Source organism: Spea bombifrons, chromosome 3 (genome assembly GCF_027358695.1).
Source record: "Spea bombifrons isolate aSpeBom1 chromosome 3, aSpeBom1.2.pri, whole genome shotgun sequence".
NCBI classification, from domain to species: Eukaryota; Metazoa; Chordata; class Amphibia; order Anura; family Pelobatidae; genus Spea; species Spea bombifrons.
This window is the reverse complement of record NC_071089.1, coordinates 2,443,160-2,469,350: the sequence shown is the minus strand read 5'-3', so window position 1 is coordinate 2,469,350 and position 26,191 is coordinate 2,443,160. Positions and strand designations below refer to the sequence as shown.

At 44.6% G+C, this 26,191-nt stretch overlaps 16 non-coding genes across 16 annotated transcripts; all 16 read left to right on the top strand.

Annotated features, from left to right (window-relative positions):
• The first annotated feature begins 1,050 nt into the window (after window positions 1-1,050).
• Window positions 1,051-1,165, top strand: LOC128487859 (U5 spliceosomal RNA). Its single transcript, XR_008353308.1, has one exon. It is a non-coding gene; the product is annotated as a U5 spliceosomal RNA (small nuclear RNA).
• A 1,623-nt stretch (window positions 1,166-2,788) lies between these two features.
• LOC128487913 (U5 spliceosomal RNA) lies at window positions 2,789-2,903 on the top strand. The gene has a single exon (XR_008353359.1). It is a non-coding gene; the product is annotated as a U5 spliceosomal RNA (small nuclear RNA).
• Window positions 2,904-4,525: 1,622 nt separating this feature from the next.
• On the top strand, window positions 4,526-4,640 carry LOC128487912 (U5 spliceosomal RNA). Its single transcript, XR_008353358.1, has one exon. It is a non-coding gene; the product is annotated as a U5 spliceosomal RNA (small nuclear RNA).
• A 1,622-nt stretch (window positions 4,641-6,262) lies between these two features.
• Window positions 6,263-6,377, top strand: LOC128487910 (U5 spliceosomal RNA). Its single transcript, XR_008353356.1, has one exon. It is a non-coding gene; the product is annotated as a U5 spliceosomal RNA (small nuclear RNA).
• Window positions 6,378-8,000: 1,623 nt separating this feature from the next.
• LOC128487909 (U5 spliceosomal RNA) lies at window positions 8,001-8,115 on the top strand. The gene has a single exon (XR_008353355.1). It is a non-coding gene; the product is annotated as a U5 spliceosomal RNA (small nuclear RNA).
• Window positions 8,116-9,738: 1,623 nt separating this feature from the next.
• Window positions 9,739-9,853, top strand: LOC128488198 (U5 spliceosomal RNA). The gene has a single exon (XR_008353631.1). It is a non-coding gene; the product is annotated as a U5 spliceosomal RNA (small nuclear RNA).
• A 1,623-nt stretch (window positions 9,854-11,476) lies between these two features.
• LOC128487908 (U5 spliceosomal RNA) lies at window positions 11,477-11,591 on the top strand. The gene has a single exon (XR_008353354.1). It is a non-coding gene; the product is annotated as a U5 spliceosomal RNA (small nuclear RNA).
• A 1,623-nt stretch (window positions 11,592-13,214) lies between these two features.
• Window positions 13,215-13,329, top strand: LOC128487907 (U5 spliceosomal RNA). The gene has a single exon (XR_008353353.1). It is a non-coding gene; the product is annotated as a U5 spliceosomal RNA (small nuclear RNA).
• Window positions 13,330-14,952: 1,623 nt separating this feature from the next.
• On the top strand, window positions 14,953-15,067 carry LOC128487906 (U5 spliceosomal RNA). The gene has a single exon (XR_008353352.1). It is a non-coding gene; the product is annotated as a U5 spliceosomal RNA (small nuclear RNA).
• A 1,623-nt stretch (window positions 15,068-16,690) lies between these two features.
• On the top strand, window positions 16,691-16,805 carry LOC128487904 (U5 spliceosomal RNA). Its single transcript, XR_008353350.1, has one exon. It is a non-coding gene; the product is annotated as a U5 spliceosomal RNA (small nuclear RNA).
• Window positions 16,806-18,428: 1,623 nt separating this feature from the next.
• LOC128487903 (U5 spliceosomal RNA) lies at window positions 18,429-18,543 on the top strand. The gene has a single exon (XR_008353349.1). It is a non-coding gene; the product is annotated as a U5 spliceosomal RNA (small nuclear RNA).
• Window positions 18,544-20,165: 1,622 nt separating this feature from the next.
• Window positions 20,166-20,280, top strand: LOC128487902 (U5 spliceosomal RNA). The gene has a single exon (XR_008353348.1). It is a non-coding gene; the product is annotated as a U5 spliceosomal RNA (small nuclear RNA).
• Window positions 20,281-21,903: 1,623 nt separating this feature from the next.
• On the top strand, window positions 21,904-22,018 carry LOC128488182 (U5 spliceosomal RNA). The gene has a single exon (XR_008353617.1). It is a non-coding gene; the product is annotated as a U5 spliceosomal RNA (small nuclear RNA).
• A 1,622-nt stretch (window positions 22,019-23,640) lies between these two features.
• LOC128487901 (U5 spliceosomal RNA) lies at window positions 23,641-23,755 on the top strand. The gene has a single exon (XR_008353347.1). It is a non-coding gene; the product is annotated as a U5 spliceosomal RNA (small nuclear RNA).
• A 425-nt stretch (window positions 23,756-24,180) lies between these two features.
• On the top strand, window positions 24,181-24,242 carry LOC128488279 (U7 small nuclear RNA). Its single transcript, XR_008353703.1, has one exon. It is a non-coding gene; the product is annotated as a U7 small nuclear RNA (small nuclear RNA).
• A 1,136-nt stretch (window positions 24,243-25,378) lies between these two features.
• LOC128487900 (U5 spliceosomal RNA) lies at window positions 25,379-25,493 on the top strand. The gene has a single exon (XR_008353346.1). It is a non-coding gene; the product is annotated as a U5 spliceosomal RNA (small nuclear RNA).
• The last annotated feature ends 698 nt before the right edge of the window (window positions 25,494-26,191 follow it).

Genomic DNA, 26,191 nt, shown 5'->3' with positions numbered 1-26,191 from the left:
CCGTGCTGCGCTCCTTCTTTGTGGCGGTGCTGGGGAGTCCGGTCGTCCGTGCGCTGCCGTTAGTGAGCCTTTTGCTCGTTCGTCGCAAGGCCGTATGGTGAACTGTCCGAGATTTTGTGCGTTTTCTTCCCGCCGCAGTTTTAATACAAAAACAATTTTGTTAGGTACTTTTTATAATCTTAGGTGCAAAATGTTGGCACTGGCGATGCTGCTTAAGACAAAAAGAAATTGAAGGAAATCAGGCTTTTTTGGTGTTTGTGAAAAGGATGGGCTAAACACGCCACAATGGGGAAGGATTCTAAGCCTTACCTAACCCTAAACTGTCAACCGTAAACCATTAACAGTACTCCGACGCTAACTGTAACTGGGCCTCTTCAAAGCCATGAGCTTAACCCGCCCCTAACCCAAGCTCTATCACCAAACCTTTCCATGCTTAAACGTTTCTAACCGCTAACTTTGGAAAGGTGGTTTAATTAGAAAGATTGGATTTGTGGAAAAGATATATTTGCTTTCAAAGGAAACAGCATCAGGCAACTTGGTATTTGTGAAGCCGATGGGTTCAGCACGCCACGATTGGAAAAAAGAGTAGTAATCGGATTCCATCCCGAAGCCTTACCCCTAACCTTGTAACACAGCCCAAAGAATGTGTGCCAGGAACTTCTGGTGGCTGCAGCAGAAGGGGAAGTTGCGGACCCCCGTAGGTAAGCGGTGGGGGAGTTACAATCTTCAGCTTTTCTTTTCTTAACGCAAACAACATTGTTTCAAAGAAGCAACCTCGCGCCCCAGTCACTAAGACTGCTGGAAGGTTTGTTTGAGCTGCCGCCTCATTTGAATACCCATGATGCACCGAGAAACGCCCCGCCTTATTGTTAGTTTAATAAGACTTTAAAACAGCCCAATATTAAATAGTTCCAATCCCTTTGCAATTGTGTTTTGCAAGTGTTAAAGGTTCCAATGATCAGGCAAGAGCTGGGTGGGATTAATTAAACACACCTTAACCTCGAGGAGCACTGCCTGTGGCCGGGCCGTTGCCCTGCGGCATGCTTGGGTATACTCTGGTTTCTCTTCAGACCGAATAAATCTTTCGCCTTTTACTAAAGATTTCCGTGGGGAGGAACAACCATGAGTCTTAATCAATTTTTTGATGCCTGGCGTTTGCTGGGCTTCTTTGCTGTTGTTAACGATAGATCAAAAAGATTGCTTGCTTTAGTTGCAAGCTTCGTCCTGGCTAAGGGCTGCTTCGCATCCAGAAGCGCAAAATATCCTGCCTGTGTCATGCTATGTACTGTTTGGGGTTGTAGAAATGCTTTAACGAGGCAGAGTTAGACCACGCCCTCCAGACTGTATGCAAATAAGCCTGTACATATGCTTTCAAGCATATTCCCAATTGTTCTTTATGATAATAAACAAACCAAAAAAAAAAAACACCGGTCCTTAAATGTTTAACATTGAGATCTCTGTTCCTCACATGTGCAGTTGTATTATTCATTTCCTCAAATATCAATAGTGAAACATCTGGAAAAAGTACTCACCACACGCTTAAGGGGCCGGTTTTCAGCATGGAAAGGACTAATGCGCCCTCTGTACGTTCAGTGATCATAGCTTTTTTGCTATTTGTTTAAAAGCTTTCCGACACGAGTTGGGAAGCTCTATGCGTGTGGAAAGATCAGGTTGCAGACTTCATTTTTGGCAAAGTGTCTAGTCTGCCGTGTTTGGATTGACTTTTGCCGCTCCGATGCCGTGCTGCGCTCCTTCTTTGTGGCGGTGCTGGGGAGTCCGGTCGTCCGTGCGCTGCCGTTAGTGAGCCTTTTGCTCGTTCGTCGCAAGGCCGTATGGTGAACTGTCCGAGATTTTGTGCGTTTTCTTCCCGCCGCAGTTTTAATACAAAAACAATTTTGTTAGGTACTTTTTATAATCTTAGGTGCAAAATGTTGGCACTGGCGATGCTGCTTAAGACAAAAAGAAATTGAAGGAAATCAGGCTTTTTTGGTGTTTGTGAAAAGGATGGGCTAAACACGCCACAATGGGGAAGGATTCTAAGCCTTACCTAACCCTAAACTGTCAACCGTAAACCATTAACAGTACTCCGACGCTAACTCTAACTGGGCCTCTTCAAAGCCATGAGCTTAACCCGCCCCTAACCCAAGCTCTATCACCAAACCTTTCCATGCTTAAACGTTTCTAACCGCTAACTTTGGAAAGGTGGTTTAATTAGAAAGATTGGATTTGTGGAAAAGATATATTTGCTTTCAAAGGAAACAGCATCAGGCAACTTGGTATTTGTGAAGCCGATGGGTTCAGCACGCCACGATTGGAAAAAAGAGTAGTAATCGGATTCCATCCCGAAGCCTTACCCCTAACCTTGTAACACAGCCCAAAGAATGTGTGCCAGGAACTTCTGGTGGCTGCAGCAGAAGGGGAAGTTGCGGACCCCCGTAGGTAAGCGGTGGGGGAGTTACAATCTTCAGCTTTTCTTTTCTTAACGCAAACAACATTGTTTCAAAGAAGCAACCTCGCGCCCCAGTCACTAAGACTGCTGGAAGGTTTGTTTGAGCTGCCGCCTCATTTGAATACCCATGATGCACCGAGAAACGCCCCGCCTTATTGTTAGTTTAATAAGACTTTAAAACAGCCCAATATTAAATAGTTCCAATCCCTTTGCAATTGTGTTTTGAATGTGTTAAAGGTTCCAATGATCAGGCAAGAGCTGGGTGGGATTAATTAAACACACCTTAACCTCGAGGAGCACTGCCTGTGGCCGGGCCGTTGCCCTGCGGCATGCTTGGGTATACTCTGGTTTCTCTTCAGACCGAATAAATCTTTCGCCTTTTACTAAAGATTTCCGTGGGGAGGAACGACCATGAGTCTTAATCAATTTTTTGATGCCTGGCGTTTGCTGGGCTTCTTTGCTGTTGTTAACGATAGATCAAAAAGATTGCTTGCTTTAGTTGCAAGCTTCGTCCTGGCTAAGGGCTGCTTCGCATCCAGAAGCGCAAAATATCCTGCCTGCGTCATGCTATGTACTGTTTGGGGTTGTAGAAATGCTTTAACGAGGCAGAGTTAGACCACGCCCTCCAGACTGTATGCAAATAAGCCTGTACATATGCTTTCAAGCATATTCCCAATTGTTCTTTATGATAATAAACAAACCAAAAAAAAAAACAACTGTCCTTAAATGTTTAACATTGAGATCTCTGTTCCTCACATGTGCAGTTGTATTATTCATTTCCTCAAATATCAATAGTGAAACATCTGGAAAAAGTACTCACCACACGCTTAAGGGGCCGGTTTTCAGCATGGAAAGGACTAATGCGCCCTCTGTACGTTCAGTGATCATAGCTTTTTTGCTATTTGTTTAAAAGCTTTCCGACACGAGTTGGGAAGCTCTATGCGTGTGGAAAGATCAGGTTGCAGACTTCATTTTTGGCAAAGTGTCTAGTCTGCCGTGTTTGGATTGACTTTTGCCGCTCCGATGCCGTGCTGCGCTCCTTCTTTGTGGCGGTGCTGGGGAGTCCGGTCGTCCGTGCGCTGCCGTTAGTGAGCCTTTTGCTCGTTCGTCGCAAGGCCGTATGGTGAACTGTCCGAGATTTTGTGCGTTTTCTTCCCGCCGCAGTTTTAATACAAAAACAATTTTGTTAGGTACTTTTTATAATCTTAGGTGCAAAATGTTGGCACTGGCGATGCTGCTTAAGACAAAAAGAAATTGAAGGAAATCAGGCTTTTTTGGTGTTTGTGAAAAGGATGGGCTAAACACGCCACAATGGGGAAGGATTCTAAGCCTTACCTAACCCTAAACTGTCAACCGTAAACCATTAACAGTACTCCGACGCTAACTGTAACTGGGCCTCTTCAAAGCCATGAGCTTAACCCGCCCCTAACCCAAGCTCTATCACCAAACCTTTCCATGCTTAAACGTTTCTAACCGCTAACTTTGGAAAGGTGGTTTAATTAGAAAGATTGGATTTGTGGAAAAGATATATTTGCTTTCAAAGGAAACAGCATCAGGCAACTTGGTATTTGTGAAGCCGATGGGTTCAGCACGCCACGATTGGAAAAAAGAGTAGTAATCAGATTCCATCCCGAAGCCTTACCCCTAACCTTGTAACACAGCCCAAAGAATGTGTGCCAGGAACTTCTGGTGGCTGCAGCAGAAGGGGAAGTTGCGGACCCCCGTAGGTAAGCGGTGGGGGAGTTACAATCTTCAGCTTTTCTTTTCTTAACGCAAACAACATTGTTTCAAAGAAGCAACCTCGCGCCCCAGTCACTAAGACTGCTGGAAGGTTTGTTTGAGCTGCCGCCTCATTTGAATACCCATGATGCACCGAGAAACGCCCCGCCTTATTGTTAGTTTAATAAGACTTTAAAACAGCCCAATATTAAATAGTTCCAATCCCTTTGCAATTGTGTTTTGCATGTGTTAAAGGTTCCAATGATCAGGCAAGAGCTGGGTGGGATTAATTAAACACACCTTAACCTCGAGGAGCACTGCCTGTGGCCGGGCCGTTGCCCTGCGGCATGCTTGGGTATACTCTGGTTTCTCTTCAGACCGAATAAATCTTTCGCCTTTTACTAAAGATTTCCGTGGGGAGGAACGACCATGAGTCTTAATCAATTTTTTGATGCCTGGCGTTTGCTGGGCTTCTTTGCTGTTGTTAACGATAGATCAAAAAGATTGCTTGCTTTAGTTGCAAGCTTCGTCCTGGCTAAGGGCTGCGTCGCATCCAGAAGCGCAAAATATCCTGCCTGTGTCATGCTATGTACTGTTTGGGGTTGTAGAAATGCTTTAACGAGGCAGAGTTAGACCACGCCCTCCAGACTGTATGCAAATAAGCCTGTACATATGCTTTCAAGCATATTCCCAATTGTTCTTTATGATAATAAACAAACCAAAAAAAAAAACAACTGTCCTTAAATGTTTAACATTGAGATCTCTGTTCCTCACATGTGCAGTTGTATTATTCATTTCCTCAAATATCAATAGTGAAACATCTGGAAAAAGTACTCACCACACGCTTAAGGGGCCGGTTTTCAGCATGGAAAGGACTAATGCGCCCTCTGTACGTTCAGTGATCATAGCTTTTTTGCTATTTGTTTAAAAGCTTTCCGACACGAGTTGGGAAGCTCTATGCGTGTGGAAAGATCAGGTTGCAGACTTCATTTTTGGCAAAGTGTCTAGTCTGCCGTGTTTGGATTGACTTTTGCCGCTCCGATGCCGTGCTGCGCTCCTTCTTTGTGGCGGTGCTGGGGAGTCCGGTCGTCCGTGCGCTGCCGTTAGTGAGCCTTTTGCTCGTTCGTCGCAAGGCCGTATGGTGAACTGTCCGAGATTTTGTGCGTTTTCTTCCCGCCGCAGTTTTAATACAAAAACAATTTTGTTAGGTACTTTTTATAATCTTAGGTGCAAAATGTTGGCACTGGCGATGCTGCTTAAGACAAAAAGAAATTGAAGGAAATCAGGCTTTTTTGGTGTTTGTGAAAAGGATGGGCTAAACACGCCACAATGGGGAAGGATTCTAAGCCTTACCTAACCCTAAACTGTCAACCGTAAACCATTAACAGTACTCCGACGCTAACTGTAACTGGGCCTCTTCAAAGCCATGAGCTTAACCCGCCCCTAACCCAAGCTCTATCACCAAACCTTTCCATGCTTAAACGTTTCTAACCGCTAACTTTGGAAAGGTGGTTTAATTAGAAAGATTGGATTTGTGGAAAAGATATATTTGCTTTCAAAGGAAACAGCATCAGGCAACTTGGTATTTGTGAAGCCGATGGGTTCAGCACACCACGATTGGAAAAAAGAGTAGTAATCGGATTCCATCCCGAAGCCTTACCCCTAACCTTGTAACACAGCCCAAAGAATGTGTGCCAGGAACTTCTGGTGGCTGCAGCAGAAGGGGAAGTTGCAGACCCCCGTAGGTAAGCGGTGGGGGAGTTACAATCTTCAGCTTTTCTTTTCTTAACGCAAACAACATTGTTTCAAAGAAGCAACCTCGCGCCCCAGTCACTAAGACTGCTGGAAGGTTTGTTTGAGCTGCCGCCTCATTTGAATACCCATGATGCACCGAGAAACGCCCCGCCTTATTGTTAGTTTAATAAGACTTTAAAACAGCCCAATATTAAATAGTTCCAATCCCTTTGCAATTGTGTTTTGCATGTGTTAAAGGTTCCAATGATCAGGCAAGAGCTGGGTGGGATTAATTAAACACACCTTAACCTCGAGGAGCACTGCCTGTGGCCGGGCCGTTGCCCTGGGGCATGCTTGGGTATACTCTGGTTTCTCTTCAGACCGAATAAATCTTTCGCCTTTTACTAAAGATTTCCGTGGGGAGGAACGACCATGAGTCTTAATCAATTTTTTGATGCCTGGCGTTTGCTGGGCTTCTTTGCTGTTGTTAACGATAGATCAAAAAGATTGCTTGCTTTAGTTGCAAGCTTCGTCCTGACTAAGGGCTGCTTCGCATCCAGAAGCGCAAAATATCCTGCCTGCGTCATGCTATGTACTGTTTGGGGTTGTAGAAATGCTTTAACGAGGCAGAGTTAGACCACGCCCTCCAGACTGTATGCAAATAAGCCTGTACATATGCTTTCAAGCATATTCCCAATTGTTCTTTATGATAATAAACAAACCAAAAAAAAAAAACAACTGTCCTTAAATGTTTAACATTGAGATCTCTGTTCCTCACATGTGCAGTTGTATTATTCATTTCCTCAAATATCAATAGTGAAACATCTGGAAAAAGTACTCACCACACGCTTAAGGGGCCGGTTTTCAGCATGGAAAGGACTAATGCGCCCTCTGTACGTTCAGTGATCATAGCTTTTTTGCTATTTGTTTAAAAGCTTTCCGACACGAGTTGGGAAGCTCTATGCGTGTGGAAAGATCAGGTTGCAGACTTCATTTTTGGCAAAGTGTCTAGTCTGCCGTGTTTGGATTGACTTTTGCCGCTCCGATGCCGTGCTGCGCTCCTTCTTTGTGGCGGTGCTGGGGAGTCCGGTCGTCCGTGCGCTGCCGTTAGTGAGCCTTTTGCTCGTTCGTCGCAAGGCCGTATGGTGAACTGTCCGAGATTTTGTGCGTTTTCTTCCCGCCGCAGTTTTAATACAAAAACAATTTTGTTAGGTACTTTTTATAATCTTAGGTGCAAAATGTTGGCACTGGCGATGCTGCTTAAGACAAAAAGAAATTGAAGGAAATCAGGCTTTTTTGGTGTTTGTGAAAAGGATGGGCTAAACACGCCACAATGGGGAAGGATTCTAAGCCTTACCTAACCCTAAACTGTCAACCGTAAACCATTAACAGTACTCCGACGCTAACTCTAACTGGGCCTCTTCAAAGCCATGAGCTTAACCCGCCCCTAACCCAAGCTCTATCACCAAACCTTTCCATGCTTAAACGTTTCTAACCGCTAACTTTGGAAAGGTGGTTTAATTAGAAAGATTGGATTTGTGGAAAAGATATATTTGCTTTCAAAGGAAACAGCATCAGGCAACTTGGTATTTGTGAAGCCGATGGGTTCAGCACGCCACGATTGGAAAAAAGAGTAGTAATCAGATTCCATCCCGAAGCCTTACCCCTAACCTTGTAACACAGCCCAAAGAATGTGTGCCAGGAACTTCTGGTGGCTGCAGCAGAAGGGGAAGTTGCGGACCCCCGTAGGTAAGCGGTGGGGGAGTTACAATCTTCAGCTTTTCTTTTCTTAACGCAAACAACATTGTTTCAAAGAAGCAACCTCGCGCCCCAGTCACTAAGACTGCTGGAAGGTTTGTTTGAGCTGCCGCCTCATTTGAATACCCATGATGCACCGAGAAACGCCCCGCCTTATTGTTAGTTTAATAAGACTTTAAAACAGCCCAATATTAAATAGTTCCAATCCCTTTGCAATTGTGTTTTGCATGTGTTAAAGGTTCCAATCATCAGGCAAGAGCTGGGTGGGATTAATTAAACACACCTTAACCTCGAGGAGCACTGCCTGTGGCCGGGCCGTTGCCCTGCGGCATGCTTGGGTATACTCTGGTTTCTCTTCAGACCGAATAAATCTTTCGCCTTTTACTAAAGATTTCCGTGGGGAGGAACGACCATGAGTCTTAATCAATTTTTTGATGCCTGGCGTTTGCTGGGCTTCTTTGCTGTTGTTAACGATAGATCAAAAAGATTGCTTGCTTTAGTCGCAAGCTTCGTCCTGGCTAAGGGCTGCGTCGCATCCAGAAGCGCAAAATATCCTGCCTGCGTCATGCTATGTACTGTTTGGGGTTGTAGAAATGCTTTAACGAGGCAGAGTTAGACCACGCCCTCCAGACTGTATGCAAATAAGCCTGTACACATGCTTTCAAGCATATTCCCAATTGTTCTTTATGATAATAAACAAACCAAAAAAAAAAAACAACTGTCCTTAAATGTTTAACATTGAGATCTCTGTTCCTCACATGTGCAGTTGTATTATTCATTTCCTCAAATATCAATAGTGAAACATCTGGAAAAAGTACTCACCACACGCTTAAGGGGCCGGTTTTCAGCATGGAAAGGACTAATGCGCCCTCTGTACGTTCAGTGATCATAGGTTTTTTGCTATTTGTTTAAAAGCTTTCCGACACGAGTTGGGAAGCTCTATGTGTGTGGAAAGATCAGGTTGCAGACTTCATTTTTGGCAAAGTGTCTAGTCTGCCGTGTTTGGATTGACTTTTGCCGCTCCGATGCCGTGCTGCGCTCCTTCTTTGTGGCGGTGCTGGGGAGTCCGGTCGTCCGTGCGCTGCCGTTAGTGAGCCTTTTGCTCGTTCGTCGCAAGGCCGTATGGTGAACTGTCCGAGATTTTGTGCGTTTTCTTCCCGCCGCAGTTTTAATACAAAAACAATTTTGTTAGGTACTTTTTATAATCTTAGGTGCAAAATGTTGGCACTGGCGATGCTGCTTAAGACAAAAAGAAATTGAAGGAAATCAGGCTTTTTTGGTGTTTGTGAAAAGGATGGGCTAAACACGCCACAATGGGGAAGGATTCTAAGCCTTACCTAACCCTAAACTGTCAACCGTAAACCATTAACAGTACTCCGACGCTAACTGTAACTGGGCCTCTTCAAAGCCATGAGCTTAACCCGCCCCTAACCCAAGCTCTATCACCAAACCTTTCCATGCTTAAACGTTTCTAACCGCTAACTTTGGAAAGGTGGTTTAATTAGAAAGATTGGATTTGTGGAAAAGATATATTTGCTTTCAAAGGAAACAGCATCAGGCAACTTGGTATTTGTGAAGCCGATGGGTTCAGCACGCCACGATTGGAAAAAAGAGTAGTAATCAGATTCCATCCCGAAGCCTTACCCCTAACCTTGTAACACAGCCCAAAGAATGTGTGCCAGGAACTTCTGGTGGCTGCAGCAGAAGGGGAAGTTGCGGACCCCCGTAGGTAAGCGGTGGGGGAGTTACAATCTTCAGCTTTTCTTTTCTTAACGCAAACAACATTGTTTCAAAGAAGCAACCTCGCGCCCCAGTCACTAAGACTGCTGGAAGGTTTGTTTGAGCTGCCGCCTCATTTGAATACCCATGATGCACCGAGAAACGCCCCGCCTTATTGTTAGTTTAATAAGACTTTAAAACAGCCCAATATTAAATAGTTCCAATCCCTTTGCAATTGTGTTTTGCATGTGTTAAAGGTTCCAATGATCAGGCAAGAGCTGGGTGGGATTAATTAAACACACCTTAACCTCGAGGAGCACTGCCTGTGGCCGGGCCGTTGCCCTGCGGCATGCTTGGGTATACTCTGGTTTCTCTTCAGACCGAATAAATCTTTCGCCTTTTATTAAAGATTTCCGTGGGGAGGAACGACCATGAGTCTTAATCAATTTTTTGATGCCTGGCGTTTGCTGGGCTTCTTTGCTGTTGTTAACGATAGATCAAAAAGATTGCTTGCTTTAGTCGCAAGCTTCGTCCTGGCTAAGGGCTGCGTCGCATCCAGAAGCGCAAAATATCCTGCTTGTGTCATGCTATGTACTGTTTGGGGTTGTAGAAATGCTTTAATGAGGCAGAGTTAGACCACGCCCTCCAGACTGTATGCAAATAAGCCTGTACACATGCTTTCAAGCATATTCCCAATTGTTCTTTATGATAATAAACAAACCAAAAAAAAAAAACAACTGTCCTTAAATGTTTAACATTGAGATCTCTGTTCCTCACATGTGCAGTTGTATTATTCATTTCCTCAAATATCAATAGTGAAACATCTGGAAAAAGTACTCACCACACGCTTAAGGGGCCGGTTTTCAGCATGGAAAGGACTAATGCGCCCTCTGTACGTTCAGTGATCATAGCTTTTTTGCTATTTGTTTAAAAGCTTTCCGACACGAGTTGGGAAGCTCTATGCGTGTGGAAAGATCAGGTTGCAGACTTCATTTTTGGCAAAGTGTCTAGTCTGCCGTGTTTGGATTGACTTTTGCCGCTCCGATGCCGTGCTGCGCTCCTTCTTTGTGGCGGTGCTGGGGAGTCCGGTCGTCCGTGCGCTGCCGTTAGTGAGCCTTTTGCTCGTTCGTCGCAAGGCCGTATGGTGAACTGTCCGAGATTTTGTGCGTTTTCTTCCCGCCGCAGTTTTAATACAAAAACAATTTTGTTAGGTACTTTTTATAATCTTAGGTGCAAAATGTTGGCACTGGCGATGCTGCTTAAGACAAAAAGAAATTGAAGGAAATCAGGCTTTTTTGGTGTTTGTGAAAAGGATGGGCTAAACACGCCACAATGGGGAAGGATTCTAAGCCTTACCTAACCCTAAACTGTCAACCGTAAACCATTAACAGTACTCCGACGCTAACTGTAACTGGGCCTCTTCAAAGCCATGAGCTTAACCCGCCCCTAACCCAAGCTCTATCACCAAACCTTTCCATGCTTAAACGTTTCTAACCGCTAACTTTGGAAAGGTGGTTTAATTAGAAAGATTGGATTTGTGGAAAAGATATATTTGCTTTCAAAGGAAACATCATCAGGCAACTTGGTATTTGTGAAGCCGATGGGTTCAGCACGCCACGATTGGAAAAAAGAGTAGTAATCAGATTCCATCCCGAAGCCTTACCCCTAACCTTGTAACACAGCCCAAAGAATGTGTGCCAGGAACTTCTGGTGGCTGCAGCAGAAGGGGAAGTTGCGGACCCCCGTAGGTAAGCGGTGGGGGAGTTACAATCTTCAGCTTTTCTTTTCTTAACGCAAACAACATTGTTTCAAAGAAGCAACCTCGCGCCCCAGTCACTAAGACTGCTGGAAGGTTTGTTTGAGCTGCCGCCTCATTTGAATACCCATGATGCACCGAGAAACGCCCCGCCTTATTGTTAGTTTAATAAGACTTTAAAACAGCCCAATATTAAATAGTTCCAATCCCTTTGCAATTGTGTTTTGCATGTGTTAAAGGTTCCAATGATCAGGCAAGAGCTGGGTGGGATTAATTAAACACACCTTAACCTCGAGGAGCACTGCCTGTGGCCGGGCCGTTGCCCTGCGGCATGCTTGGGTATACTCTGGTTTCTCTTCAGACCGAATAAATCTTTCGCCTTTTACTAAAGATTTCCGTGGGGAGGAACGACCATGAGTCTTAATCAATTTTTTGATGCCTGGCGTTTGCTGGGCTTCTTTGCTGTTGTTAACGATAGATCAAAAAGATTGCTTGCTTTAGTCGCAAGCTTCGTCCTGGCTAAGGGCTGCGTCGCATCCAGAAGCGCAAAATATCCTGCCTGCGTCATGCTATGTACTGTTTGGGGTTGTAGAAATGCTTTAACGAGGCAGAGTTAGACCACGCCCTCCAGACTGTATGCAAATAAGCCTGTACACATGCTTTCAAGCATATTCCCAATTGTTCTTTATGATAATAAACAAACCAAAAAAAAAAAACAACTGTCCTTAAATGTTTAACATTGAGATCTCTGTTCCTCACATGTGCAGTTGTATTATTCATTTCCTCAAATATCAATAGTGAAACATCTGGAAAAAGTACTCACCACACGCTTAAGGGGCCGGTTTTCAGCATGGAAAGGACTAATGCGCCCTCTGTACGTTCAGTGATCATAGCTTTTTTGCTATTTGTTTAAAAGCTTTCCGACACGAGTTGGGAAGCTCTATGCGTGTGGAAAGATCAGGTTGCAGACTTCATTTTTGGCAAAGTGTCTAGTCTGCCGTGTTTGGATTGACTTTTGCCGCTCCGATGCCGTGCTGCGCTCCTTCTTTGTGGCGGTGCTGGGGAGTCCGGTCGTCCGTGCGCTGCCGTTAGTGAGCCTTTTGCTCGTTCGTCGCAAGGCCGTATGGTGAACTGTCCGAGATTTTGTGCGTTTTCTTCCCGCCGCAGTTTTAATACAAAAACAATTTTGTTAGGTACTTTTTATAATCTTAGGTGCAAAATGTTGGCACTGGCGATGCTGCTTAAGACAAAAAGAAATTGAAGGAAATCAGGCTTTTTTGGTGTTTGTGAAAAGGATGGGCTAAACACGCCACAATGGGGAAGGATTCTAAGCCTTACCTAACCCTAAACTGTCAACCGTAAACCATTAACAGTACTCCGACGCTAACTGTAACTGGGCCTCTTCAAAGCCATGAGCTTAACCCGCCCCTAACCCAAGCTCTATCACCAAACCTTTCCATGCTTAAACGTTTCTAACCGCTAACTTTGGAAAGGTGGTTTAATTAGAAAGATTGGATTTGTGGAAAAGATATATTTGCTTTCAAAGGAAACAGCATCAGGCAACTTGGTATTTGTGAAGCCGATGGGTTCAGCACGCCACGATTGGAAAAAAGAGTAGTAATCAGATTCCATCCCGAAGCCTTACCCCTAACCTTGTAACACAGCCCAAAGAATGTGTGCCAGGAACTTCTGGTGGCTGCAGCAGAAGGGGAAGTTGCGGACCCCCGTAGGTAAGCGGTGGGGGAGTTACAATCTTCAGCTTTTCTTTTCTTAACGCAAACAACATTGTTTCAAAGAAGCAACCTCGCGCCCCAGTCACTAAGACTGCTGGAAGGTTTGTTTGAGCTGCCGCCTCATTTGAATACCCATGATGCACCGAGAAACGCCCCGCCTTATTGTTAGTTTAATAAGACTTTAAAACAGCCCAATATTAAATAGTTCCAATCCCTTTGCAATTGTGTTTTGCATGTGTTAAAGGTTCCAATGATCAGGCAAGAGCTGGGTGGGATTAATTAAACACACCTTAACCTCGAGGAGCACTGCCTGTGGCCGGGCCGTTGCCCTGCGGCATGCTTGGGTATACTCTGGTTTCTCTTCAGACCGAATAAATCTTTCGCCTTTTACTAAAGATTTCCGTGGGGAGGAACGACCATGAGTCTTAATCAATTTTTTGATGCCTGGCGTTTGCTGGGCTTCTTTGCTGTTGTTAACGATAGATCAAAAAGATTGCTTGCTTTAGTCGCAAGCTTCGTCCTGGCTAAGGGCTGCGTCGCATCCAGAAGCGCAAAATATCCTGCCTGCGTCATGCTATGTACTGTTTGGGGTTGTAGAAATGCTTTAACGAGGCAGAGTTAGACCACGCCCTCCAGACTGTATGCAAATAAGCCTGTACACATGCTTTCAAGCATATTCCCAATTGTTCTTTATGATAATAAACAAACCAAAAAAAAAAAACAACTGTCCTTAAATGTTTAACATTGAGATCTCTGTTCCTCACATGTGCAGTTGTATTATTCATTTCCTCAAATATCAATAGTGAAACATCTGGAAAAAGTACTCACCACACGCTTAAGGGGCCGGTTTTCAGCATGGAAAGGACTAATGCGCCCTCTGTACGTTCAGTGATCATAGCTTTTTTGCTATTTGTTTAAAAGCTTTCCGACACGAGTTGGGAAGCTCTATGCGTGTGGAAAGATCAGGTTGCAGACTTCATTTTTGGCAAAGTGTCTAGTCTGCCGTGTTTGGATTGACTTTTGCCGCTCCGATGCCGTGCTGCGCTCCTTCTTTGTGGCGGTGCTGGGGAGTCCGGTCGTCCGTGCGCTGCCGTTAGTGAGCCTTTTGCTCGTTCGTCGCAAGGCCGTATGGTGAACTGTCCGAGATTTTGTGCGTTTTCTTCCCGCCGCAGTTTTAATACAAAAACAATTTTGTTAGGTACTTTTTATAATCTTAGGTGCAAAATGTTGGCACTGGCGATGCTGCTTAAGACAAAAAGAAATTGAAGGAAATCAGGCTTTTTTGGTGTTTGTGAAAAGGATGGGCTAAACACGCCACAATGGGGAAGGATTCTAAGCCTTACCTAACCCTAAACTGTCAACCGTAAACCATTAACAGTACTCCGACGCTAACTGTAACTGGGCCTCTTCAAAGCCATGAGCTTAACCCGCCCCTAACTCAAGCTCTATCACCAAACCTTTCCATGCTTAAACGTTTCTAACCGCTAACTTTGGAAAGGTGGTTTAATTAGAAAGATTGGATTTGTGGAAAAGATATATTTGCTTTCAAAGGAAACAGCATCAGGCAACTTGGTATTTGTGAAGCCGATGGGTTCAGCACGCCACGATTGGAAAAAAGAGTAGTAATCAGATTCCATCCCGAAGCCTTACCCCTAACCTTGTAACACAGCCCAAAGAATGTGTGCCAGGAACTTCTGGTGGCTGCAGCAGAAGGGGAAGTTGCGGACCCCCGTAGGTAAGCGGTGGGGGAGTTACAATCTTCAGCTTTTCTTTTCTTAACGCAAACAACATTGTTTCAAAGAAGCAACCTCGCGCCCCAGTCACTAAGACTGCTGGAAGGTTTGTTTGAGCTGCCGCCTCATTTGAATACCCATGATGCACCGAGAAACGCCCCGCCTTATTGTTAGTTTAATAAGACTTTAAAACAGCCCAATATTAAATAGTTCCAATCCCTTTGCAATTGTGTTTTGCATGTGTTAAAGGTTCCAATGATCAGGCAAGAGCTGGGTGGGATTAATTAAACACACCTTAACCTCGAGGAGCACTGCCTGTGGCCGGGCCGTTGCCCTGCGGCATGCTTGGGTATACTCTGGTTTCTCTTCAGACCGAATAAATCTTTCGCCTTTTACTAAAGATTTCCGTGGGGAGGAACGACCATGAGTCTTAATCAATTTTTTGATGCCTGGCGTTTGCTGGGCTTCTTTGCTGTTGTTAACGATAGATCAAAAAGATTGCTTGCTTTAGTCGCAAGCTTCGTCCTGGCTAAGGGCTGCGTCGCATCCAGAAGCGCAAAATATCCTGCCTGTGTCATGCTATGTACTGTTTGGGGTTGTAGAAATGCTTTAACGAGGCAGAGTTAGACCACGCCCTCCAGACTGTATGCAAATAAGCCTGTACATATGCTTTCAAGCATATTCCCAATTGTTCTTTATGATAATAAACAAACCAAAAAAAAAAAACAACTGTCCTTAAATGTTTAACATTGAGATCTCTGTTCCTCACATGTGCAGTTGTATTATTCATTTCCTCAAATATCAATAGTGAAACATCTGGAAAAAGTACTCACCACACGCTTAAGGGGCCGGTTTTCAGCATGGAAAGGACTAATGCGCCCTCTGTACGTTCAGTGATCATAGCTTTTTTGCTATTTGTTTAAAAGCTTTCCGACACGAGTTGGGAAGCTCTATGCGTGTGGAAAGATCAGGTTGCAGACTTCATTTTTGGCAAAGTGTCTAGTCTGCCGTGTTTGGATTGACTTTTGCCGCTCCGATGCCGTGCTGCGCTCCTTCTTTGTGGCGGTGCTGGGGAGCCCGGTCGTCCGTGCGCTGCCGTTAGTGAGCCTTTTGCTCGTTCGTCGCAAGGCCGTATGGTGAACTGTCCGAGATTTTGTGCGTTTTCTTCCCGCCGCAGTTTTAATACAAAAACAATTTTGTTAGGTACTTTTTATAATCTTAGGTGCAAAATGTTGGCACTGGCGATGCTGCTTAAGACAAAAAGAAATTGAAGGAAATCAGGCTTTTTTGGTGTTTGTGAAAAGGATGGGCTAAACACGCCACAATGGGGAAGGATTCTAAGCCTTACCTAACCCTAAACTGTCAACCGTAAACCATTAACAGTACTCCGACGCTAACTGTAACTGGGCCTCTTCAAAGCCATGAGCTTAACCCGCCCCTAACCCAAGCTCTATCACCAAACCTTTCCATGCTTAAACGTTTCTAACCGCTAACTTTGGAAAGGTGGTTTAATTAGAAAGATTGGATTTGTGGAAAAGATATATTTGCTTTCAAAGGAAACAGCATCAGGCAACTTGGTATTTGTGAAGCCGATGGGTTCAGCACGCCACGATTGGAAAAAAGAGTAGTAATCAGATTCCATCCCGAAGCCTTACCCCTAACCTTGTAACACAGCCCAAGGAATGTGTGCCAGGAACTTCTGGTGGCTGCAGCAGAAGGGGAAGTTGCGGACCCCCGTAGGTAAGCGGTGGGGGAGTTACAATCTTCAGCTTTTCTTTTCTTAACGCAAACAACATTGTTTCAAAGAAGCAACCTCGCGCCCCAGTCACTAAGACTGCTGGAAGGTTTGTTTGAGCTGCCGCCTCATTTGAATACCCATGATGCACCGAGAAACGCCCCGCCTTATTGTTAGTTTAATAAGACTTTAAAACAGCCCAATATTAAATAGTTCCAATCCCTTTGCAATTGTGTTTTGCATGTGTTAAAGGTTCCAATGATCAGGCAAGAGCTGGGTGGGATTAATTAAACACACCTTAACCTCGAGGAGCACTGCCTGTGGCCGGGCCGTTGCCCTGCGGCATGCTTGGGTATACTCTGGTTTCTCTTCAGACCGAATAAATCTTTCGCCTTTTACTAAAGATTTCCGTGGGGAGGAACGACCATGAGTCTTAATCAATTTTTTGATGCCTGGCGTTTGCTGGGCTTCTTTGCTGTTGTTAACGATAGATCAAAAAGATTGCTTGCTTTAGTCGCAAGCTTCGTCCTGGCTAAGGGCTGCGTCGCATCCAGAAGCGCAAAATATCCTGCCTGTGTCATGCTATGTACTGTTTGGGGTTGTAGAAATGCTTTAACGAGGCAGAGTTAGACCACGCCCTCCAGACTGTATGCAAATAAGCCTGTACATATGCTTTCAAGCATATTCCCAATTGTTCTTTATGATAATAAACAAACCAAAAAAAAAAAACAACTGTCCTTAAATGTTTAACATTGAGATCTCTGTTCCTCACATGTGCAGTTGTATTATTCATTTCCTCAAATATCAATAGTGAAACATCTGGAAAAAGTACTCACCACACGCTTAAGGGGCCGGTTTTCAGCATGGAAAGGACTAATGCGCCCTCTGTACGTTCAGTGATCATAGCTTTTTTGCTATTTGTTTAAAAGCTTTCCGACACGAGTTGGGAAGCTCTATGCGTGTGGAAAGATCAGGTTGCAGACTTCATTTTTGGCAAAGTGTCTAGTCTGCCGTGTTTGGATTGACTTTTGCCGCTCCGATGCCGTGCTGCGCTCCTTCTTTGTGGCGGTGCTGGGGAGTCCGGTCGTCCGTGCGCTGCCGTTAGTGAGCCTTTTGCTCGTTCGTCGCAAGGCCGTATGGTGAACTGTCCGAGATTTTGTGCGTTTTCTTCCCGCCGCAGTTTTAATACAAAAACAATTTTGTTAGGTACTTTTTATAATCTTAGGTGCAAAATGTTGGCACTGGCGATGCTGCTTAAGACAAAAAGAAATTGAAGGAAATCAGGCTTTTTTGGTGTTTGTGAAAAGGATGGGCTAAACACGCCACAATGGGGAAGGATTCTAAGCCTTACCTAACCCTAAACTGTCAACCGTAAACCATTAACAGTACTCCGACGCTAACTGTAACTGGGCCTCTTCAAAGCCATGAGCTTAACCCGCCCCTAACCCAAGCTCTATCACCAAACCTTTCCATGCTTAAACGTTTCTAACCGCTAACTTTGGAAAGGTGGTTTAATTAGAAAGATTGGATTTGTGGAAAAGATATATTTGCTTTCAAAGGAAACAGCATCAGGCAACTTGGTATTTGTGAAGCCGATGGGTTCAGCACGCCACGATTGGAAAAAAGAGTAGTAATCAGATTCCATCCCGAAGCCTTACCCCTAACCTTGTAACACAGCCCAAAGAATGTGTGCCAGGAACTTCTGGTGGCTGCAGCAGAAGGGGAAGTTGCGGACCCCCGTAGGTAAGCGGTGGGGGAGTTACAATCTTCAGCTTTTCTTTTCTTAACGCAAACAACATTGTTTCAAAGAAGCAACCTCGCGCCCCAGTCACTAAGACTGCTGGAAGGTTTGTTTGAGCTGCCGCCTCATTTGAATACCCATGATGCACCGAGAAACGCCCCGCCTTATTGTTAGTTTAATAAGACTTTAAAACAGCCCAATATTAAATAGTTCCAATCCCTTTGCAATTGTGTTTTGCATGTGTTAAAGGTTCCAATGATCAGGCAAGAGCTGGGTGGGATTAATTAAACACACCTTAACCTCGAGGAGCACTGCCTGTGGCCGGGCCGTTGCCCTGCGGCATGCTTGGGTATACTCTGGTTTCTCTTCAGACCGAATAAATCTTTCGCCTTTTACTAAAGATTTCCGTGGGGAGGAACGACCATGAGTCTTAATCAATTTTTTGATGCCTGGCGTTTGCTGGGCTTCTTTGCTGTTGTTAACGATAGATCAAAAAGATTGCTTGCTTTAGTTGTAAGCTTCGTCCTGGCTAAGGGCTGCTTCGCATCCAGAAGCGCAAAATATCCTGCCTGCGTCATGCTATGTACTGTTTGGGGTTGTAGAAATGCTTTAACGAGGCAGAGTTAGACCACGCCCTCCAGACTGTATGCAAATAAGCCTGTACATATGCTTTCAAGCATATTCCCAATTGTTCTTTATGATAATAAACAAACCAAAAAAAAAAACAACTGTCCTTAAATGTTTAACATTGAGATCTCTGTTCCTCACATGTGCAGTTGTATTATTCATTTCCTCAAATATCAATAGTGAAACATCTGGAAAAAGTACTCACCACACGCTTAAGGGGCCGGTTTTCAGCATGGAAAGGACTAATGCGCCCTCTGTACGTTCAGTGATCATAGCTTTTTTGCTATTTGTTTAAAAGCTTTCCGACACGAGTTGGGAAGCTCTATGTGTGTGGAAAGATCAGGTTGCAGACTTCATTTTTGGCAAAGTGTCTAGTCTGCCGTGTTTGGATTGACTTTTGCCGCTCCGATGCCGTGCTGCGCTCCTTCTTTGTGGCGGTGCTGGGGAGTCCGGTCGTCCGTGCGCTGCCGTTAGTGAGCCTTTTGCTCGTTCGTCGCAAGGCCGTATGGTGAACTGTCCGAGATTTTGTGCGTTTTCTTCCCGCCGCAGTTTTAATACAAAAACAATTTTGTTAGGTACTTTTTATAATCTTAGGTGCAAAATGTTGGCACTGGCGATGCTGCTTAAGACAAAAAGAAATTGAAGGAAATCAGGCTTTTTTGGTGTTTGTGTAAAGGATGGGCTAAACACGCCACAATGGGGAAGGATTCTAAGCCTTACCTAACCCTAAACTGTCAACCGTAAACCATTAACAGTACTCCGACGCTAACTGTAACTGGGCCTCTTCAAAGCCATGAGCTTAACCCGCCCCTAACCCAAGCTCTATCACCAAACCTTTCCATGCTTAAACGTTTCTAACCGCTAACTTTGGAAAGGTGGTTTAATTAGAAAGATTGGATTTGTGGAAAAGATATATTTGCTTTCAAAGGAAACAGCATCAGGCAACTTGGTATTTGTGAAGCCGATGGGTTCAGCACGCCACGATTGGAAAAAAGAGTAGTAATCAGATTCCATCCCGAAGCCTTACCCCTAACCTTGTAACACAGCCCAAAGAATGTGTGCCAGGAACTTCTGGTGGCTGCAGCAGAAGGGGAAGTTGCGGACCCCCGTAGGTAAGCGGTGGGGGAGTTACAATCTTCAGCTTTTCTTTTCTTAACGCAAACAACATTGTTTCAAAGAAGCAACCTCGCGCCCCAGTCACTAAGACTGCTGGAAGGTTTGTTTGAGCTGCCGCCTCATTTGAATACCCATGATGCACCGAGAAACGCCCCGCCTTATTGTTAGTTTAATAAGACTTTAAAACAGCCCAATATTAAATAGTTCCAATCCCTTTGCAATTGTGTTTTGCATGTGTTAAAGGTTCCAATGATCAGGCAAGAGCTGGGTGGGATTAATTAAACACACCTTAACCTCGAGGAGCACTGCCTGTGGCCGGGCCGTTGCCCTGCGGCATGCTTGGGTATACTCTGGTTTCTCTTCAGACCGAATAAATCTTTCGCCTTTTACTAAAGATTTCCGTGGGGAGGAACGACCATGAGTCTTAATCAATTTTTTGATGCCTGGCGTTTGCTGGGCTTCTTTGCTGTTGTTAACGATAGATCAAAAAGATTGCTTGCTTTAGTTGCAAGCTTCGTCCTGGCTAAGGGCTGCTTCGCATCCAGAAGCGCAAAATATCCTGCCTGCGTCATGCTATGTACTGTTTGGGGTTGTAGAAATGCTTTAACGAGGCAGAGTTAGACCACGCCCTCCAGACTGTATGCAAATAAGCCTGTACATATGCTTTCAAGCATATTCCCAATTGTTCTTTATGATAATAAACAAACCAAAAAAAAAAAACAACTGTCCTTAAATGTTTAACATTGAGATCTCTGTTCCTCACATGTGCAGTTGTATTATTCATTTCCTCAAATATCAATAGTGAAACATCTGGAAAAAGTACTCACCACACGCTTAAGGGGCCGGTTTTCAGCATGGAAAGGACTAATGCGCCCTCTGTACGTTCAGTGATCATAGCTTTTTTGCTATTTGTTTAAAAGCTTTCCGACACGAGTTGGGAAGCTCTATGCGTGTGGAAAGATCAGGTTGCAGACTTCATTTTTGGCAAAGTGTCTAGTCTGCCGTGTTTGGATTGACTTTTGCCGCTCCGATGCCGTGCTGCGCTCCTTCTTTGTGGCGGTGCTGGGGAGTCCGGTCGTCCGTGCGCTGCCGTTAGTGAGCCTTTTGCTCGTTCGTCGCAAGGCCGTATGGTGAACTGTCCGAGATTTTGTGCGTTTTCTTCCCGCCGCAGTTTTAATACAAAAACAATTTTGTTAGGTACTTTTTATAATCTTAGGTGCAAAATGTTGGCACTGGCGATGCTGCTTAAGACAAACAGAAATTGAAGGAAATCAGGCTTTTTTGGTGTTTGTGAAAAGGATGGGCTAAACACGCCACAATGGGGAAGGATTCTAAGCCTTACCTAACCCTAAACTGTCAACCGTAAACCATTAACAGTACTCCGACGCTAACTGTAACTGGGCCTCTTCAAAGCCATGAGCTTAACCCGCCCCTAACCCAAGCTCTATCACCAAACCTTTCCATGCTTAAACGTTTCTAACCGCTAACTTTGGAAAGGTGGTTTAATTAGAAAGATTGGATTTGTGGAAAAGATATATTTGCTTTCAAAGGAAACAGCATCAGGCAACTTGGTATTTGTGAAGCCGATGGGTTCAGCACGCCACGATTGGAAAAAAGAGTAGTAATCGGATTCCATCCCGAAGCCTTACCCCTAACCTTGTAACACAGCCCAAAGAATGTGTGCCAGGAACTTCTGGTGGCTGCAGCAGAAGGGGAAGTTGCGGACCCCCGTAGGTAAGCGGTGGGGGAGTTACAATCTTCAGCTTTTCTTTTCTTAACGCAAACAACATTGTTTCAAAGAAGCAACCTCGCGCCCCAGTCACTAAGACTGCTGGAAGGTTTGTTTGAGCTGCCGCCTCATTTGAATACCCATGATGCACCGAGAAACGCCCCGCCTTATTGTTAGTTTAATAAGACTTTAAAACAGCCCAATATTAAATAGTTCCAATCCCTTTGCAATTGTGTTTTGCATGTGTTAAAGGTTCCAATGATCAGGCAAGAGCTGGGTGGGATTAATTAAACACACCTTAACCTCGAGGAGCACTGCCTGTGGCCGGGCCGTTGCCCTGCGGCATGCTTGGGTATACTCTGGTTTCTCTTCAGACCGAATAAATCTTTCGCCTTTTACTAAAGATTTTCGTGGGGAGGAACGACCATGAGTCTTAATCAATTTTTTGATGCCTGGCGTTTGCTGGGCTTCTTTGCTGTTGTTAACGATAGATCAAAAAGATTGCTTGCTTTAGTCGCAAGCTTCGTCCTGGCTAAGGGCTGCGTCGCATCCAGAAGCGCAAAATATCCTGCCTGTGTCATGCTATGTACTGTTTGGGGTTGTAGAAATGCTTTAATGAGGCAGAGTTAGACCACGCCCTCCAGACTGTATGCAAATAAGCCTGTACATATGCTTTCAAGCATATTCCCAATTGTTCTTTATGATAATAAACAAACCAAAAAAAAAAAACAACTGTCCTTAAATGTTTAACATTGAGATCTCTGTTCCTCACATGTGCAGTTGTATTATTCATTTCCTCAAATATCAATAGTGAAACATCTGGAAAAAGTACTCACCACACGCTTAAGGGGCCGGTTTTCAGCATGGAAAGGACTAATGCGCCCTCTGTACGTTCAGTGATCATAGCTTTTTTGCTATTTGTTTAAAAGCTTTCCGACACGAGTTGGGAAGCTCTATGCGTGTGGAAAGATCAGGTTGCAGACTTCATTTTTGGCAAAGTGTCTAGTCTGCCGTGTTTGGATTGACTTTTGCCGCTCTGATGCCGTGCTGCGCTCCTTCTTTGTGGCGGTGCTGGGGAGTCCGGTCGTCCGTGCGCTGCCGTTAGTGAGCCTTTTGCTCGTTCGTCGCAAGGCCGTATGGTGAACTGTCCGAGATTTTGTGCGTTTTCTTCCCGCCGCAGTTTTAATACAAAAACAATTTTGTTAGGTACTTTTTATAATCTTAGGTGCAAAATGTTGGCACTGGCGATGCTGCTTAAGACAAAAAGAAATTGAAGGAAATCAGGCTTTTTTGGTGTTTGTGAAAAGGATGGGCTAAACACGCCACAATGGGGAAGGATTCTAAGCCTTACCTAACCCTAAACTGTCAACCGTAAACCATTAACAGTACTCCGACGCTAACTGTAACTGGGCCTCTTCAAAGCCATGAGCTTAACCCGCCCCTAACCCAAGCTCTATCACCAAACCTTTCCATGCTTAAACGTTTCTAACCGCTAACTTTGGAAAGGTGGTTTAATTAGAAAGATTGGATTTGTGGAAAAGATATATTTGCTTTCAAAGGAAACAGCATCAGGCAACTTGGTATTTGTGAAGCCGATGGGTTCAGCACGCCACGATTGGAAAAAAGAGTAGTAATCAGATTCCATCCCGAAGCCTTACCCCTAACCTTGTAACACAGCCCAAAGAATGTGTGCCAGGAACTTCTGGTGGCTGCAGCAGAAGGGGAAGTTGCGGACCCCCGTAGGTAACGGTGGGGGAGTTACAATCTTCAGCTTTTCTTTTCTTAACGCAAACAACATTGTTTCAAAGAAGCAACCTCGCGCCCCAGTCACTAAGACTGCTGGAAGGTTTGTTTGAGCTGCCGCCTCATTTGAATACCCATGATGCACCGAGAAACGCCCCGCCTTATTGTTAGTTTAATAAGACTTTAAAACAGCCCAATATTAAATAGTTCCAATCCCTTTGCAATTGTGTTTTGCATGTGTTAAAGGTTCCAATGATCAGGCAAGAGCTGGGTGGGATTAATTAAACACACCTTAACCTCGAGGAGCACTGCCTGTGGCCGGGGCGTTGCCCTGCGGCATGCTTGGGTATACTCTGGTTTCTCTTCAGACCGAATAAATCTTTCGCCTTTTACTAAAGATTTCCGTGGGGAGGAACGACCATGAGTCTTAATCAATTTTTTGATGCCTGGCGTTTGCTGGGCTTCTTTGCTGTTGTTAACGATAGATCAAAAAGATTGCTTGCTTTAGTCGCAAGCTTCGTCCTGGCTAAGGGCTGCGTCGCATCCAGAAGCGCAAAATATCCTGCCTGTGTCATGCTATGTACTGTTTGGGGTTGTAGAAATGCTTTAATGAGGCAGAGTTAGACCACGCCCTCCAGACTGTATGCAAATAAGCCTGTACACATGCTTTCAAGCATATTCCCAATTGTTCTTTATGATAATAAACAAACCAAAAAAAAAAAACAACTGTCCTTAAATGTTTAACATTGAGATCCCTGTTCCTCACATGTGCAGTTGTATTATTCATTTCCTCAAATATCAATAGTGAAACATCTGGAAAAAGTACTCACCACACACTTAAGGGGCCGGTTTTCAGCATGGAAAGGACTAATGCGCCCTCTGTACGTTCAGTGATCATAGCTTTTTTGCTATTTGTCTAAAAGCTTTCCGACACGAGTTGGGAAGCTCTATGCGTGTGGAAAGATCAGGTTGCAGACTTCATTTTTGGCAAAGTGTCTAGTCTGCCGTGTTTGGATTGACTTTTGCCGCTCCGATGCCGTGCTGCGCTCCTTCTTTGTGGCGGTGCTGGGGAGTCCGGTCGTCCGTGTGCTGCCGTTAGTGAGCCTTTTGCTCGTTTGTCGCAAGGCCGTATGGTGAACTGTCCGAGATTTTGTGCGTTTTCTTCCCGCCGCAGTTTTAATACAAAAACAATTTTGTTAGGTACTTTTTATAATCTTAGGTGCAAAATGTTGGCACTGGCGATGCTGCTTAAGACAAAAAGAAATTGAAGGAAATCAGGCTTTTTTGGTGTTTGTGAAAAGGATGGGCTAAACACGCCACAATGGGGAAGGATTCTAAGCCTTACCTAACCCTAAACTGTCAACCGTAAACCATTAACAGTACTCCGACGCTAACTGTAACTGGGCCTCTTCAAAGCCATGAGCTTAACCCGCCCCTAACCCAAGCTCTATCACCAAACCTTTCCATGCTTAAACGTTTCTAACCGCTAACTTTGGAAAGGTGGTTTAATTAGAAAGATTGGATTTGTGGAAAAGATATATTTGCTTTCAAAGGAAACAGCATCAGGCAACTTGGTATTTCTGAAGCCGATGGGTTCAGCACGCCACGATTGGAAAAAAGAGTAGTAATCAGATTCCATCCCGAAGCCTTACCCCTAACCTTGTAACACAGCCCAAAGAATGTGTGCCAGGAACTTCTGGTGGCTGCAGCAGAAGGGGAAGTTGCGGACCCCCGTAGGTAAGCGGTGGGGGAGTTACAATCTTCAGCTTTTCTTTTCTTAACGCAAACAACATTGTTTCAAAGAAGCAACCTCGCGCCCCAGTCACTAAGACTGCTGGAAGGTTTGTTTGAGCTGCCGCCTCATTTGAATACCCATGATGCACCGAGAAACGCCCCGCCTTATTGTTAGTTTAATAAGACTTTAAAACAGCCCAATATTAAATAGTTCCAATCCCTTTGCAATTGTGTTTTGCATGTGTTAAAGGTTCCAATGATCAGGCAAGAGCTGGGTGGGATTAATTAAACACACCTTAACCTCGAGGAGCACTGCCTGTGGCCGGGCCGTTGCCCTGCGGCATGCTTGGGTATACTCTGGTTTCTCTTCAGACCGAATAAATCTTTCGCCTTTTACTAAAGATTTCCGTGGGGAGGAACGACCATGAGTCTTAATCAATTTTTTGATGCCTGGCGTTTGCTGGGCTTCTTTGCTGTTGTTAACGATAGATCAAAAAGATTGTTTGCTTTAGTCGCAAGCTTCGTCCTGGCTAAGGGCTGCGTCGCATCCAGAAGCGCAAAATATCCTGCCTGTGTCATGCTATGTACTGTTTGGGGTTGTAGAAATGCTTTAATGAGGCAGAGTTAGACCACGCCCTCCAGACTGTATGCAAATAAGCCTGTACATATGCTTTCAAGCATATTCCCAATTGTTCTTTATGATAATAAACAAACCAAAAAAAAAAAACAACTGTCCTTAAATGTTTAACATTGAGATCTCTGTTCCTCACATGTGCAGTTGTATTATTCATTTCCTCAAATATCAATAGTGAAACATCTGGAAAAAGTACTCACCACACGCTTAAGGGGCCGGTTTTCAGCATGGAAAGGACTAATGCGCCCTCTGTACGTTCAGTGATCATAGCTTTTTTGCTATTTGTTTAAAAGCTTTCCGACACGAGTTGGGAAGCTCTATGCGTGTGGAAAGATCAGGTTGCAGACTTCATTTTTGGCAAAGTGTCTAGTCTGCCGTGTTTGGATTGACTTTTGCCGCTCCGATGCCGTGCTGCGCTCCTTCTTTGTGGCGGTGCTGGGGAGTCCGGTCGTCCGTGCGCTGCCGTTAGTGAGCCTTTTGCTCGTTCGTCGCAAGGCCGTATGGTGAACTGTCCGAGATTTTGTGCGTTTT